At 48.6% G+C, this 14,989-nt stretch overlaps 1 protein-coding gene across 1 annotated transcript in view; it reads left to right on the forward strand.

The window, feature by feature from the left end:
• Window positions 1-14,989, forward strand: part of LOC101982168 (NXPE family member 4) — a 260,581-nt gene that overhangs the window by 45,884 nt on the left and 199,708 nt on the right. Inside the window, exon 2 of the mRNA XM_005347270.3 lies at window positions 11,791-11,879. The gene's annotated coding sequence lies outside the window, so the exon portion shown is untranslated. The remainder of the gene's footprint in view (window positions 1-11,790; window positions 11,880-14,989) is intronic.

The following is a 14,989-nucleotide window of genomic DNA, read 5'->3' on the forward strand; positions in this document are numbered from 1 at the left end:
AAGCTGAACATGATCTGGTTTGAGCTGGAGGAAAAATGTCTTTTGTGGTAATACAGGACCATTTCAAGAAATAGGAAGGATGCCTGGGGAAAGGGTTCAATGTGGAATGTGTTGTTGAGGGAAAAGAACAATAAAACAACTTGGAGGATTCGTAGTTTAGCCACCAGGGAAATCCTAACCGTGTGAACTGTAAACGAGGTACAGAGCCCAGGTGTCCATGAGTCACTGGGGGAGAAACGTCTCACAATGTGTTACGTGCATCTGGAGTCACGGAGAACAAGGGTCTGAGGTCAGCCGAGCCTTGCCTGTGGAGCATATGACATGGCAGGGAGGCGGGGACAGCAGAAGATGACTTGGGGTGGCATGTCAGTAAGCTTTTCATCCTGGTGATGAATCACCTGACATAGGAATTTGGAGAGGCTTAGTTAGCTCAGTTTGGGAGCTTCGAGAGCACGACACTTGCATTGTCTCAGTTCTCCGCTGTGCCACCTCCTGGTAGATGGCCATGGTGGGATTCCTTCTTGAACCAGCAGCAAAGAAAGGGAAAGACTTAAGTGTCTGAAGTCCCCTGCGTGTCCCAATGACCTAAGAACCTCCTGTAAGCTAAATTCCCCCAAACCATCACCCCGAGGACCAAGGGACCCATCACAGTAGAGTCAAACCAAAACGGGTTCTGGGATTCATTGCTTCATGCCATAAAGGACAACTGGAATCTGTGGAGAAAGACTTGTTGTGCTCAAGCCTCTGCTTTGTAACAGGCCAAGTCATTCATTATCAGGTCAGCAACCTCATCTGTAGATGCCACGGCAGGGGCTTCCTTCCAACTCTCTCACCCATGGTGCCTGTGGTGTCCAGGCACACAACCATGCAAGGATGTTGCAAGCATATCCCTGACACCTCCTAGATGGCTATGTCTCTTGGCTGGTGGTAAGGGGGTCCTGGTAGCCCCCAGGAAGCCGCATGACTTAGTTACCTTTTGCTTTTATGGGCCCCGTGCACACCTGTGCAAAGTGTGCTGTCGGGCAAAGACTCCCCTGCCACTCTGAGACCAGGAAACAGCCACTCCCCGGCCTGTGCTTCTCAGTATAGCTCTGCCCTCTGCCACGGGTTTTATTACTCAGTGAGTGATGTTTGCCTGGAAACACTTTCTTTATGACTTATTAATAAAAAGCGAGAAGGGAGAAATGGAAGAAACACAAGGTAAGAGAGCGGGATTGTGTCTAAGTAAAACACTTTTCAAAGTGTCAAAAGGTCTTTGGGGAAATAGGGAAAATAAATGAGTCAACGTGTGAAGTGAGTGAGAGGCAGGGAACTGGCTCCAGGAAATAAGTCCTCGGCCGCGCGATGTGGGCTAAAGCAAAACAGAACAAAATAAAACCTGACAAAACGAAAACTAATAATAATCATCGCCGTCTTCCTCGTTGGCCTCACCCCCACCACAGTACCCTGTGTTGACATAGTATTTGGAGACTGGGTTGATCTGAAAAATGACCAAGTCGTAAGAGGGAATAAAACAAGGTCGGCGAAAGTGGCAGGTGGATCCGGGAGAAACAGAGAACAGGCCTAGCCTCCCCCCATTCCAGTGTCTTTGCAAACGAAGGCCTTGAGTCTCAGGGGGGCTGGAAGACACCCCCAGATGGAGCAGGCAGTACGTTGGATTGGACTTCACTTCAGAATAGAGGGGTTTCACACCTCCTCTGGTAGTGTCTGCTTACCGAAGGGGAGGAAGTAGCTACCGAGACAGCAAATCCGTGGGTTAGTGAAGCAAGAGGAACGAGGCTCCTACCAGTGAAACACTGAGGACCTTCTTGAGTGGCAAAGCTCTGGGGAGTGCCTCCCAGCGACCCTGTAAAGGTCACCCCCTACACTGGTGACTTCCAGGGCAGGGCAAGGGGAGGAGAGAGTTCATGTAGGTGGGTGTGAGTGGCAGCCAGAGGTTGATATCTGGTGCTTTCCTCAGGTTTTTCCACCTTATTTTTCCAGTCAGGGTCTCTCACTGAACTTGTAGCTTCCCGATTCAGTTAAACTGACTGTCCAGCAAGCCCAGGCCCCAACCTCCGAGGTACTGAAATTATAGGTAATGTAAAGAAGCGGTGTCTGGATTTTCCGTGGCTTCTGGGGATTGAACTCAGGCTCAGTGCTTGCAAGAGCAGGTGCTTTGCTGGTTGAGTCATCTCCCTAGCCCCCTACAGCTTCTGGGGGGACTTTTGTGAACTGAGAAAAGGAAAAGACACTGCCTTTACCCTTATTTCTTGAAGTGTCAAATTCTGGCTGTTTCCCCATCCAATCTCATTGGCTACTGCCCCCGACATCAAGGACACAAGCCAGTCTTCGGGGAACTTCTGTTTCACTTTGTCCTGCGATGGCCGTTCCCATGGCTCTCCCCACCTTGATTCTTCAGCTATGACTCTCAGCCCCACCATGATCCTAAATCCCATCCCCTTGAGATCTCACCCATCTCTAAGAAGCACAGCCTGTCCCTTCCAAATGGGAGCCGTTTCTCTTACTTTGCACTGCCTTTTACTGGGCACACCACGGTCATGCATAGTTTATGAATATTTGTACACATTCAGGATGCATCTTTCCTGCTGGAGCAAAAACTCCCTATGAGATGGGACCTTGCCTTATTTATCTGAATGATGTTGGGTATACGAAGCCTTTGATTGCCTTGCCAGTAGGCTTATATATAGCTCAGCCCAGAACTCAGTGGCTTAAACCTTAATCCTCCTCCAAGGCCCATGACAAATGCCACCTTTTTTTAAATGATTTATTTTTATTATTTTATGCGTGTGATGTTTTGCCCATATGTATGTCTGTGTACCACATGCTTTTAGTGGCTACCCAGGGACTGGTGCTACCATCAGACGTGAGCTGGGAATTGAACCTGGATCCTCTGGAAGAGTAGTAAGTGCTGCGCTGTTAGCTACTGAGCCATCTCTCTAGCCCCTGTCACCTCGTTCTTAAAGCCTTCCTTCACACTTTTATTTGGACGCATGCTCTCTTCCACGATTTCCTACGGAGAGCTGGTCTGCAGACATCTCCAGTGCTCCTCTGGACAAATGGCCAGAGTGTATTTCCCCACCCCCTTGGTAGTTTATCAGGGTCATGTGACTTGCTTTGGGCATTAAAATTAAAACAGAGATGACTTGTGTCACTTCACAGTGGACACGCTAAGAGCAAGTACAGGGCCCTCATTCTCCCGCCCTTACAATGGTGGAAGCCCAGAGAGGGAGCCTCCCTCAGGCTGCAATTCCTTTACAAGGTAGTTGTAGAGTGGATTATTTCTGCAGTCCCCTGAGAGCCGTGTGGCAGGCGTGAGAAACAAACCTTTGTGTTTTATAAGCCGCTGACTGGGACTTGGGAGCTGATTGTTAGTGCAGCATAATACAGCCTATGCTGTCTGATATGCACACCATAACACTTCCCAATATTGTATTATTTGTGCAAGTGCCATCTCCCTAATAAGTTGAGCGATTCTCCATCTGTCCGTTCATTTATGCAGTCTTCTACTTCCCCAGCATTTATAGAGCACCACCATATGTTAGGTGTTCCGTGCAACTGCGCTGGCTGCCTGAGATGGCATAATAAGCAAAGGGAGGTATCTGTCCTTCGTGGGTTTTTCAGCTGGGGCGAGAGAGTGGTCAGGTGACCAGTTAGTGTCAGTGAAGCTACTGGGGAGAGTGCAGAATGTTACAGAGGCACATGGGGTAAGAACCTAACTTTTAGAAGTCTGGGAGGGTTGGGGAAGAATTGCTGGGGACATTTCTATCTAAGCAGAGACTTGCAACAAACGGGAAATTTTCAGCAAACAGAAGAGGACAGAAACAGGGCCAGAAAAGGGGAGTGGGGTAGAGAGAGATGCATTTGTGCATCCACCCGTGCTATGCATGTGGAGGCCAGGGATTGATGTTGGGATGTCTTCCTCAACATTTCTCTCCCTTGCTTTTAGAAATAAAATCTCTCACTGACCTTGGAGCTCACTTGAGAAGACCTGGCCAGCCCAAGCGCCTCTGGGATCCACCTGTGTCTGCTTTCAGTGCCAGGATTACAAAGTCACACATACCAGGGTTTTTACATGGATACTGGGGATCTAGCCTGGGGTCTTCACGTATGGGCAGCAAGCACTGTAGCCAGAGTCGTCTCTCTAGCCCTGAGAACAGCATCTGTGAGAGGAAAAGATAGGAAAAGATAGGAAAGACCAAAAGCACCATGGTTCATGCAGCATTGGGGGGCGAGGACTGGAGTCTGAGATGGAGTGGAAACCGAGAGATGGAGCTGGCCAGGGAAGCTGGATTCGTGCGTGGGAGAGCCCTGCATATCAAATCAAAGACTGGATTTAAATATAAAGGTGCTAGAGAGCCATTGAAGTAGAAGTGAGAGACATTACTGTGTATGTCTTGGATCTCCGACATCCTTTGGCTTGCGGTAGGAGTCAGGGGACTGAAGTTCGGCAGCCCTGGGAGCCCTTGAGGGAGGAATCTGGGTCCAGTTCGTTCTGCTGTCTCTCCTCCTTCCCGCACACCAAGCCCCTAGGACCGCCTCAGCATTTCGGAAACAGTAACTGGGTAGAAAGACAGCAGCGGGCCTGCAAGTCCTCAGCCCTGTCAGCAACACTTGGAACAGTCACTCCCAAACATCAGCAGCAGGGAGTGCAGAGGCGGAGTGGGGAACAAACCTAATCAGGCCCCAGTAATGCTTCCACAATAGCAAGCCTGTGCTGGACGGTAAGAAGTGCCTCTTCCTCAAGGGAACAGGCAACATCTAGGCCTGGAACTGGAACCTTCCAGAAGGAAACTGGCCACCACACAGCTGATGGTTGTTGGGGGATGGGTGCTAAATTAAGGCACTGGTCGCAGCCATTCCAATCCGGCTGCCGGTTCTATCAGCTCTGTGCTCTCACAGAGTCTGCAAACTTCCAAGGCAGGTGGGACAAATGGAGGCTCAACCTTTCCCAGGCTGCAGTGGAGTGGAGAGACCCAAAAGCGCCACCCTGTTCTTTCAGGCAGCAGAGTTGTGCTTTTTTTTTTCCCTTCCTGGGAGCTGGGCTATAGGCCCAGCCAGGTGTTTCAGAGCAGGAGGGCTGCTCACGCTCCAAGAGCCGGGCCGGCAACTCCAGAAGGCAAAACTTCAGTGTATTCCAATTTTCCAAAATAGAAAGAATAAAACAAATCAGAGCAGATGTTCCAACATGTAATTATCAACTAATCAGTTCGGACTTTTTTTTTTTTTTTTGCGAAAAAGGGAAATTTCAAAATAGCTCCCAGATTTCATCAAGGCCGTTCGTTCTGTTGGGAAGCTGGCGGGATTGGGAGGAAGTGACTGAGTCCCAGGGCTGCAGGTGCCCAGGTGGCAGAGAGTGGGAGGGGCAGACACTTTGGGGGGGGGGGGGGTTACTGGATGCTGCTGCTCCTGCTGCCGAGCTTGCTGAGTGCAGCAATGGGGAGCTGCTCCAGGTTGCAGGTGCCAGGTTGAGGCAGCTGGGCCTCAAGGCAAGCAGTTTCCCTCATAGGGATGCTTGAGCTGGGATGAGTCAGCTTTGCTTCATCTTGCCCTAGATCCTATCTCTGGCAGGCACGGGGATGGCTCGCACATGTGGAATGACTCACAAGCCAAATACGAGTTGACCGTTTATTCTAAGTCCCAGGACCTCAGGGAGTGGGTATCGCCCCTATCTACTCTTCCCCACCCCATGACCTGCTCTGGTCTTTGAATTCAGTGAGGTACAGGGGAAACAAAACATCAAGTTTGTGCGTGATGGGAATCCTGAGTCTGTCGGTTCAGTTCTACACTTGGTTTTGAAATCTCCAGTTGCTAAATTTTTTCTTTGAATGCTACTGAGGAGCTAGCAAGCTGGCTCAGCGAATAAAGGTACTTGCCAACAAGACTGTGAATCTGAGTTCACAGGTCTAGAACCTACATGGTAGAAGAAGCAACTTCCGCAAATTGTCCCTGACCTTCCTCCTTGCAAGCACTCCTGCACACACACACATACACACACACACACACACACACACACAAATAAATAAATAAATAAACATGATAAAAATAATGAAGTCAAGGCTGCTGGGACTTTTAGTGGCTTCCCGGGAGCTGACAATGAGAGAAAGCAACAGAGAACAAAGAGGGAAGAGAGGAAGAGGGGAGGAAGAAAAGGAGTGTCTGAGAGGAGGGAGAAACCTCGGAAGGAGAAGGGCAGACCTCATAGATATTAATGGAGTGCTGAGGTTGTGGACATTGCTTTGGAAGGAGCACAGTCTTGATGCTGATTGGTGTGTCTGTATGTGTCGCTGGAGCATCACCGAAGCTCTGCACCTTAAGCACTTTGGACTAATGGAACAAGCGTTCTTCTTAAGTCCCTGGGAACTTTCGGGGACGGAGTGTTAATGCACACTGACAGATTTCACGGCTTCCTGCCTAGGTGCTGGACCCTGTTTTTTCTAACCTAGTGGGCAGCCTGTGCCCCTTCCTTGACACAGTGTTTACTTCCTAGCCCTCTCCTAGGAGAGGGATAGACTAAGCAGTGCCCCTAAGCCGGTTTCCATAGACCGCTCAGCAGGCAAAAAGGCACAGTTGTCCCTAGTGGGATGACTTCATTGTCAGGCATCCCGGGGTCAAGCCCCAGTGGCATTCCTTACTGCCTGTGTGTCTTTGATAAGCTGTTTAACCTTAGTGACTTCTATCTCATCTGCCAAATGGGGAAAACGATTATGCTTCTTGCATAAGGTGGTCCTGTGGCTCACAGGAAGTGTGCAGATGGAAGCTCCTGTGTTCCTGTAGTAGAGTGTCAGCCCCCTAAGCCCGCCACCAGTGGCCTGCTGAGGAGAACCGAAACTGAATGATGGGCTGGACTAGGAGAAAATGGAGATAAACAGTCTTTAGTCCTGTATATCTGGGAGGGATTCCCTGTCCATTTTTCCTTTCTTCTTTTTTATTCTGGGAATGCCGTTTTCTGTCTCCATTTCTGCATAGCCAAAGTATATTGACTCCTTAAGGCCCAGCTCCATGCTCACCAAGAGCCTCAAGTCCTCATAGGGGTTCTACCCAGAGCTGTGTCCTGCCTTGACATTCTTTCAGTACATTTCTTGGGGCCCATGTCTTTATGGACTGGTCTGAGTCTTCTATGAACTCTCCAAAACAGAGTTCTTGCTGGCTCACCTTGATGAGCATCCTGTGCCGAGGTCAGGGTCTGCCTGCTGCATCATGGATGATAATCTGTGGTCATCAGTGCAAGCATGCAGGTAACTAACTCTTGACAAAGGCTGACTTGCCAGCAGTACAATGGGGAAGCCGCACTGGGACCATCCCCCTAGCTGGACATTAGTAAGAGCCTGTGATTCAAGCTAAGACAAGTGAGGTCTCAGAGGAGCCATGAGATGGTCTCTTTGCTTTTACAGTTCAGGGATTTGATGTACTGGAAAGAGAATGTCATGTTTCACCTTTTGATAGGAATAATTGCATAGACTTTGTTCATTCTCTTATTAATTTATTATTGAGAAGCAGCTTAGCAAGAGTGGTTAAAAATAAGCACTAGAGGGGTTGGAGAGATGGCTCAGAGGTTAAGAGCACTTACCACATTGCGGAGGACCCAGGGTCCATTACTTGTACTCACATAGTGGCTCACCACAGTCTGTAACTCCAGTTCCAGGGATCCAGCAACCCTTCTGACCTCCAAGGGCTCCTGCATGCACGTGGTGCAGACATACACTTTGCAAACTCACATGAAATAAATAGATATATTTTTAAGAAAAGCACTAGAGGCCAACATGGTGGTTCTTAGGAGACGGAGATGGGGGGATCAACTATTGGAGACCAACATTAACTACACAAGAAGTTCAAGTCCATCCTGGACTACATCGCAAAACTCTGTCTCAAACACAAGCAAGCAACCGAAACCGAACGACTTGGATCAGATTGCTATACATCTGCTGTGCAAATATGTAGAAATTTTTGTGTAAAAATAGTAGTATCTACCTCTTAATGTTATCATAAGGATTACCTGCAGAATTTTGCAAAGGTACTAGGCACGTGGTGCCACTAAGCAAGTAACCAAACCCAGGAATCTATCTTGCAAGACATCAGGGCTAAGAAAAGAAAGCCAAGAAAGTCAGCTTCAAATGCTAGTCCTTACCTTCAAGTTCCGCGGTTGTAGTGCAGGTTCTCAGCTGCCCTGGGCACCGTGCCTTGGGTTTTACATCTGTGAAATAGCCGTTGAATTTGTTGATTTCTCAAAGCTGTCTTGAAGCTCCATTTTAACGGAATTTATGAGAATTTGGAAGAATAGTCACAAACAAGTGTTAGACATATTCCAATGGTGACCTTGCACACACACACAACACTTCCGTCTCTTGTCCTTAATATCCTCTGTCTTCTTCAGCATTCCTCATATAAACTCTGATCTGTAATCTTTCTCATGTAATCTTTCTTATGTATGCTTATGAACATGTAAATACACACAGAGGGGGCGGGACTGGTTTTTTGTTTTTGTAATTTTTTGTTGCTTCTAAATCTGTTTCTTCTCTCTTGGGCACTGCCTGGGCATAGGCCTGCATTTCTCCAGAGAGTTCAGGGTTATTGGGGCCCAGGCAGGATGGAGGTGGGAAGGGCCTCGCCCACTGCTCTCTGGGTTACCTGCAAAGCCGAGGCGCCTGCAGGGGATTAGCCTTTATTAGATAGATCTGTGCCCTGGCTTTTCTTGGGCTGAGCTGGCCCCGAAGCATCCAGAACTCTGTGGGCTTGACAGGTAGTCAGGGCACCGGAGGAAAAATGAAAAAGGATTTTGTTTTTACTTTTTTAATAAATGCTAAAGAAGGAAGAGAGAATGAGTGTAGTTCAGATTCCCTCCCTTGCTTCTCACCTGCTACGGCCTGTGCACCTCTTTGGAGGGGATGCCCTGTCCCCTGTGGGAGGCTGCTGTGTGGTTTCTGCTATCTCAGGGCTGGTTTCTGACTCACCAGCTGGGGATGGTTTTGGGAATCACTCTTTCTGTCTTGGATGGCTCCCTCTTTCTGTCTCTCTTTCTCACTCCATCTCTCCCGTTCTTTGGTGCTAATCTCTCCCTCTCGTCCCCACCCCAACCTAAACAGAACTGGCTCCAGTTAAAACAGAAAAGAAAGTTTGGCCCCCCGTTGCTGCAGAAGTTTTCACAGTTGACAGAGATCCTTGGCTTTCCTGCCTCATGTGCTATGGGGAAGAAGAAAAGGGGAGATTTTCCTCACACCCCTTTTCATCTTCCCTTTCCTCCCCTATCCCAGCCTTCCATATTACCCTGGCTCTTCCCCAATCTAAGGCCAAATGATATCCAGACAGGTATCCCCTACCACACCCCGCTGCTGAGATGCAAGCATCACCCATGCCCCATGCAACACTTCAGTTAGTCTGAAGGAAGCCACAGAGGCGCCTGGCCTGATCTCTCACGAGTCCCATTGACCTGGCTTTGTTTTGCCACCACGGTTTCTTGAAGTGATACTCAAAGACTAACTCCTCCGAGGTGGGAGACTTACACGGGATTTTACCTTCAAAAGAAGAAAAATAGCAGGAAACACATGTTTATGGGGCCAAAATTTCCACAAAGCAATTCTGATCTGGCTATTTATTTTTGCTGTGGACATTTCAGAAATGTAAAGCTTGCAGCTTGCACTATTAATAAGCAAGACGGGTGAAGAGGTCCAAACCTTATTTCCGAGTCCCATTGCAGCCCATACTCTATCCACGCCTAGCCTACAGCAGAATCAGTGTTTGTTTGTGACGTGCCCTCTTTCTGAGCTTCAGTCCGTGGACTGCCTCTGCCTCTAGTGCCAGTTGTTCTGGTTCCTGCAAACCCTGAGCTATCTGTAGAAGATGAAGCAGAGCTTAAGCGAGACCTGAGCCATGGCTACCCATCCCCCACTTCCCTGAGCATTCCTGTTCATGACTTTAGAAAGAGGGAAAGTATCCTGGGAAACTAGCCTAGTTTTCCTGTGTTTGACTCAACTTTCTGGGGGAAAAACCATACAGGCTTTGGGACAGAAATCCATGCCCATCCAGTCTAGCCTTTATTAACAATATCAAACTTGGCCAAATCATTTCATTTTCATTTACTCATCCATGGAATGCAGTATCTAGCCTGGCACGGGATAGACGCTTGGTTGTGGCTTCCTTATCAGATTAATGTTGCACTCAGATTCCTTTCCCTCCGTCTCTGTAGCTCTTCGGACAGGGCAGATCCCAAGGCTAGCTCAGTGCTGGAGTCACAGTTGGTACCTGCCACACCTGATCTCCACTCATCAGTAACTTCCCCATTTCCAAATCCGAACCAGCCAGTCTACACGGATTTATCATATGCCTTTCATGAGGCAAGATAGCCTATTAGCATAAATTGTCAGACAAGATCCAGTGACACACGGGAGCAAAGAGAATCCAAGGCTGGAATCGCAGCGTGGCAACAGATGGGGAAGAGGATGGTGAGTCTGGGGTGTGGTGGAAGGCGGTCAAGATGGGTGCAGCAGTACAGTCGGAAGAGAGACAGAGGAAGACTTTGATTCCAATCCAAAAGCCCCAGGAAGCTGCTGCAGGTTCATAGAGTAGATGGAAACTAGGTAAAAATCCTAGACGCAGTGGTAAGAGTGACTGGAGACGTCCTGGGATCTGAGGCCAGGAGAGCAGTGACACTAGAGAGGATGGATGGCAAAGTCAGAGAGAGAATGAGGTAAAGGCATTCCAGGGTCTATAGCCTCAGGTTGCTTCCCAGGTAACATTGACTTACAACTAATCTTCCCTACCCATAGGAGGGCGACAGTTTTATGTAGGAAGAACAGGTGGTAGGGTGGGGCATATGTTGTCAAGGAACTCACCCTTGGGCACACTGGAGTAAGGACTGAGGAGCCTTGAGGGGCTGTCGCGGGTAGTTGGAAGCTAAGCTGTAGCTGGCAGCTGGGTTGGTTGAAACAGAGCCGTAGGGAACAATGGGAAAGTGACTGCTTAGCCTGGTGTTGCCCCTCTGAAAGAGGGAGAGATGCTAGGGCTTCAAGGGGAGGTAGGCAAAGTAGGGCTCCTCAGCTCTAGCCTTGCTGGGTAGTGATCACAAGATGTAATCATTAGTGTACAATGCTGGAAAACACCACACCACAAAGTCCACCATTTCCCAGGAGTGGCCAAGTTTGATATTGTTAATAAAGGCTAGACTGGATGGGCATGGATTTCTGCCCCAAAGCCTGTATGGTTTTTCCCCCAGAAAGTTGAGTCAAACACAGGAAAACTAGGCTAGTTTCCAGGGATACTTTCCCTCTTTCTAAAGTCATGAACAGGAATGCTCAGGGAAGTGGGGGATGGGTAGCCATGGCTCAGGTCTCGCTTAAGCTCTGCTTCATCTTCTACAGATAGCTCAGGGTTTGCAGGAACCAGAACAACTGGCACTAGAGGCAGAGGCAGTCCACGGACTGAAGCTCAGAAAGAGGGCACGTCACAAACAAACACTGATTCTGCTGTAGGCTAGGCGTGGATAGAGTATGGGCTGCAATGGGACTCGGAAATAAGGTTTGGACCTCTTCACCCGTCTTGCTTATTAATAGTGCAAGCCGCAAGCTTTACATTTCTGAAATGTCCACAGCAAAAATAAATAGCCGGATCAGAATGGCTTTGTGGAAATTTTGGCCCCATAAACATGTATTTCCTGCTATTTTTCTTCTTTTGAAGGTAAAATCCCGTGTAAGTCTCCCACCTCGGAGGAGTTAGCCTTTGAGTATCACTTCAAGAAACCGTGGTGGCAAAACAAAGCCATATTCTAAGACGAACCTTGTTTATTGAAACTTGCAGATCATTTGACAGATAGTCAGGCGTCCTCCCTGTGAGATACGCTGTGCCACAGCCCGCACGTGCTCTTCATCGCAGATGCGCCCACGCAGGTGAGGAAGCCTCTAAGCCCGTGCGAAGAGGCCCGTGGAGGGGAGCCTTGGCTTGAGCTTCAGCTCACAGATGCCGTCAGAGGATTGGCCTGTATCCAAGGAGGACAGCGTTTGGGAGGGTCCCAAGCTTCTGTTTGCAAACCCGGTCGGGCCCAGTCCCTCCTCCACCCCCCTGGGAATACAGGGAAAAGAGGAACTGCCTGATTTACTGGAGGAATCTTGAAGCAGCTACTGGGCAGGCACCCTAGAAAAACAACCCCTTGAGCGAGGGCAATGCCAGAGGGCCGTCTCCAGGCAACTTCAGACAGAACCTGTGATTACACATTTTTATTCTAACCACTGGGTGGTTGTGACAGCCTGGTCTAGTGGAGTGCTGTTCTTATGGCAGGATCTCCTGTGATGAGCACAGCAATTACGGTGGATGGGGGCATAAATTCAAGATGTTCTGCTGCCCTGGGAGCTGGCATTAATAAGAAGGGGGGAGGGAGGGAGGGAGAGGGTAGTCCTGACTCCCGGGCCTCCAACAGGCACCTCTCCCAGTCCCTCTCACCAGGGCACGGCTATAGGACCTGGAGTTTGGCTATTTATAGTCAGGCTCCACTCTTACGTGATTACCTTTCAGATCTCGAGTGTGCAATCTGTTTTATGAAAATAGACAGTCCAGGCTAATTGCGGATATACCATGTTGCACCTATTTTTCCCATTTCCTCTTCTCTCGTCACCTCCCACCCTGCTCCCGGTGCCACCACTGCAGCTGAAGGGCCACCATCTCTATTAACCCCGAGGAAAGACAATTCTCTCAAGACACCGGAGCCTACCCAACTGGGTTTCCTTCCTGAGACGCCATTGGAGATTTCGTTTTATGTTCAGAAGCTAGCTGAATCCCAATGAAGCATGATACCTTGCCATTTCCACCTTTGAGAACACCTTGCAGGTCAGCCAGTCCATCTCCCCACGAAGGGCTTCTCTTGCCGTAGCTCTGGCCCCACCCTGTGCGAGGCCACTTCTAGAAAAGGCAGCGTACCCTTTCTGATGCCAGCCGTTCTGTGTTTAAAGTAATCCTCATTGTTAGAAAGTCCTTATTTTGAAGTGGAATCTGTCTTTTTAGGAAGAGGCTTCACAGATAAGATCGAGAACAGTCCCCCCACACACACACCACCACGTGTGATCCTGTAACCCATACGTGCTCCCGGCCTCTGCAGCCCTTCATCCCCAGCTGGGGCTACTTGCTCCTTCTCCTCTGGACTCGCTTCGGCTCAGGGTGCTAGGACTAATCTCGGCCTGAAGCAAGAAGGATTGAAGGAGCTCAAAACCAACTGTATGGGATTAGAAATCAATTTCCCTTCAATGCTAATCTCACTGATAGGGGTTTTTTTCGCGGTTAGGTTTTTTTCTCTGATTAAACCGGCTGCGACTGTTTTTATGATCACAGCCTATCATGTTTTGAGTATCTGCTCTGTCCCAGACACCGCGCTGAGCACGTTACAGCTTAATTCTGTCCGCAGTTTTCTAAAATGGACATCACTCTCTCGGTTAACAGAAGAAGAAGCTGCAGCCCAGGGAGGTCAAGCGACTTTCTCAAGATTATGACACTTATAAATGGAGTCAAGGATGCTGGTCCCCGTGGCTTAATGCTGCCCTCCAGACTGGATCTATTGGTAACTTTTCTGGTCGCTACAACGTTCTGCCTGGCAGAAGCAACTCAAGGAGGCAAAAAGGTTTATTTGGACCACAGTCCAAGGATGCAGTCCATTGTGGAGGTGATGCGCAGCGGCAGGAGCATGGAACTCATGGCAGCACTCATCGGGGACCAGAGGATAGTGAACACTTAGGCTCGGCAGTAAACATTTCAGCCCTATAAAAGTGCTCAGTCAAAACTTTTTCCTAATGGCCTCCGCTTTCCCATTAGGCTTCTACTCGGTTTTGTGAGCAGCACATTCAATGATGTTATCTCTGTGTTGCTTTTTGCTCTTCAACTTGGAAACCTCACCTAAGGGGACTCTCTCCATTCTGTCCAAGAGTCATTGAGATCTCCAGCTGCCCCAAAGGGTCTTTCTCCCAGTCAATTTCAGTGGACTGTATTTAAGCTCCCAATTTGATGATATTTTCCATCCATCCATCCATCCATCCATCCATCCATCCACCTCTTACTATTTATTCTATTATTGTGACTTGCTATAAATTTAATAAACTCACTCATTCAAAAACTATGGCCATCACAGTTCACTCTCCATATAATACAAAGCACCGGTAGCAACACTGCAGTGGTACTTATCTTTTATCCCAGAGCTAGGACCCTGCCACCTATGTAGACACTTCCCCATCAGTGCCTGTCTATTCGTTAGTTCTACCCATCCTGCATACCTGGAATTGTTTTCCAGCGTTCTGTCCCACAGCCTGGTTCTAGCATTTGGCATTTGCATTCTTCCCTCCCCTCTTTCTCCAACCCCCCAGAGTCCCCTAAAGCCACCCAGGGTTGTGTGTTATCCTGCAGGAGAGTCCTGTGAGAGTCACATTGGGTCATCACTCGATTATCTCATACTTACAGAGACAGCTATGGAGCAAGCTCTGGTTGTGCCTGGTTCGACTTAGCGCTGTAAGAAAGATCTGTTGCTTGAGCCCCCCAGCCACACATACTCCAGAGAAGGAAGTGGAAGCATATACAAAAAAGGCCACACTTTTTAAGGATTTCTTAGAGGACCCCGCACTTTTCAGACTTAGCCAGCATCCAGAGATCTGATCCATTGGATCTGGGGGTGAGTGTAGAGTAAGGAGATTGCCCAGCCGTGGTTCTGCTTACCTAACCCTCATTTGGGTTTTCCTCTTCTACCCAGATCCCCAGGTCTGGTACATTTTCTTACAAGGACACACACTATCACACTCTTTATGCCTGAAAGAAGAGCAGCACAGAAACTCTGCCATCACCTTGCTGACCTCATTCTGAGCAGGTTCCTATTCTTCATTGTGATTCTACTATATAGGCAATTGCTTTGTTTTTCTTTTTTTAAATTTTATTGATTTTTATTGCACTCTATATTTTTCTCTGCTCCCCTCCCTGCCTCTTCCCTCCTCTCCCAAGGTCCCCATGCTCCCAATTTATTCAGGACATC

Source organism: Microtus ochrogaster, chromosome 5 (assembly GCF_000317375.1).
Source record: "Microtus ochrogaster isolate Prairie Vole_2 chromosome 5, MicOch1.0, whole genome shotgun sequence".
In the NCBI taxonomy this organism is placed as follows: Eukaryota; Metazoa; Chordata; class Mammalia; order Rodentia; family Cricetidae; genus Microtus; species Microtus ochrogaster.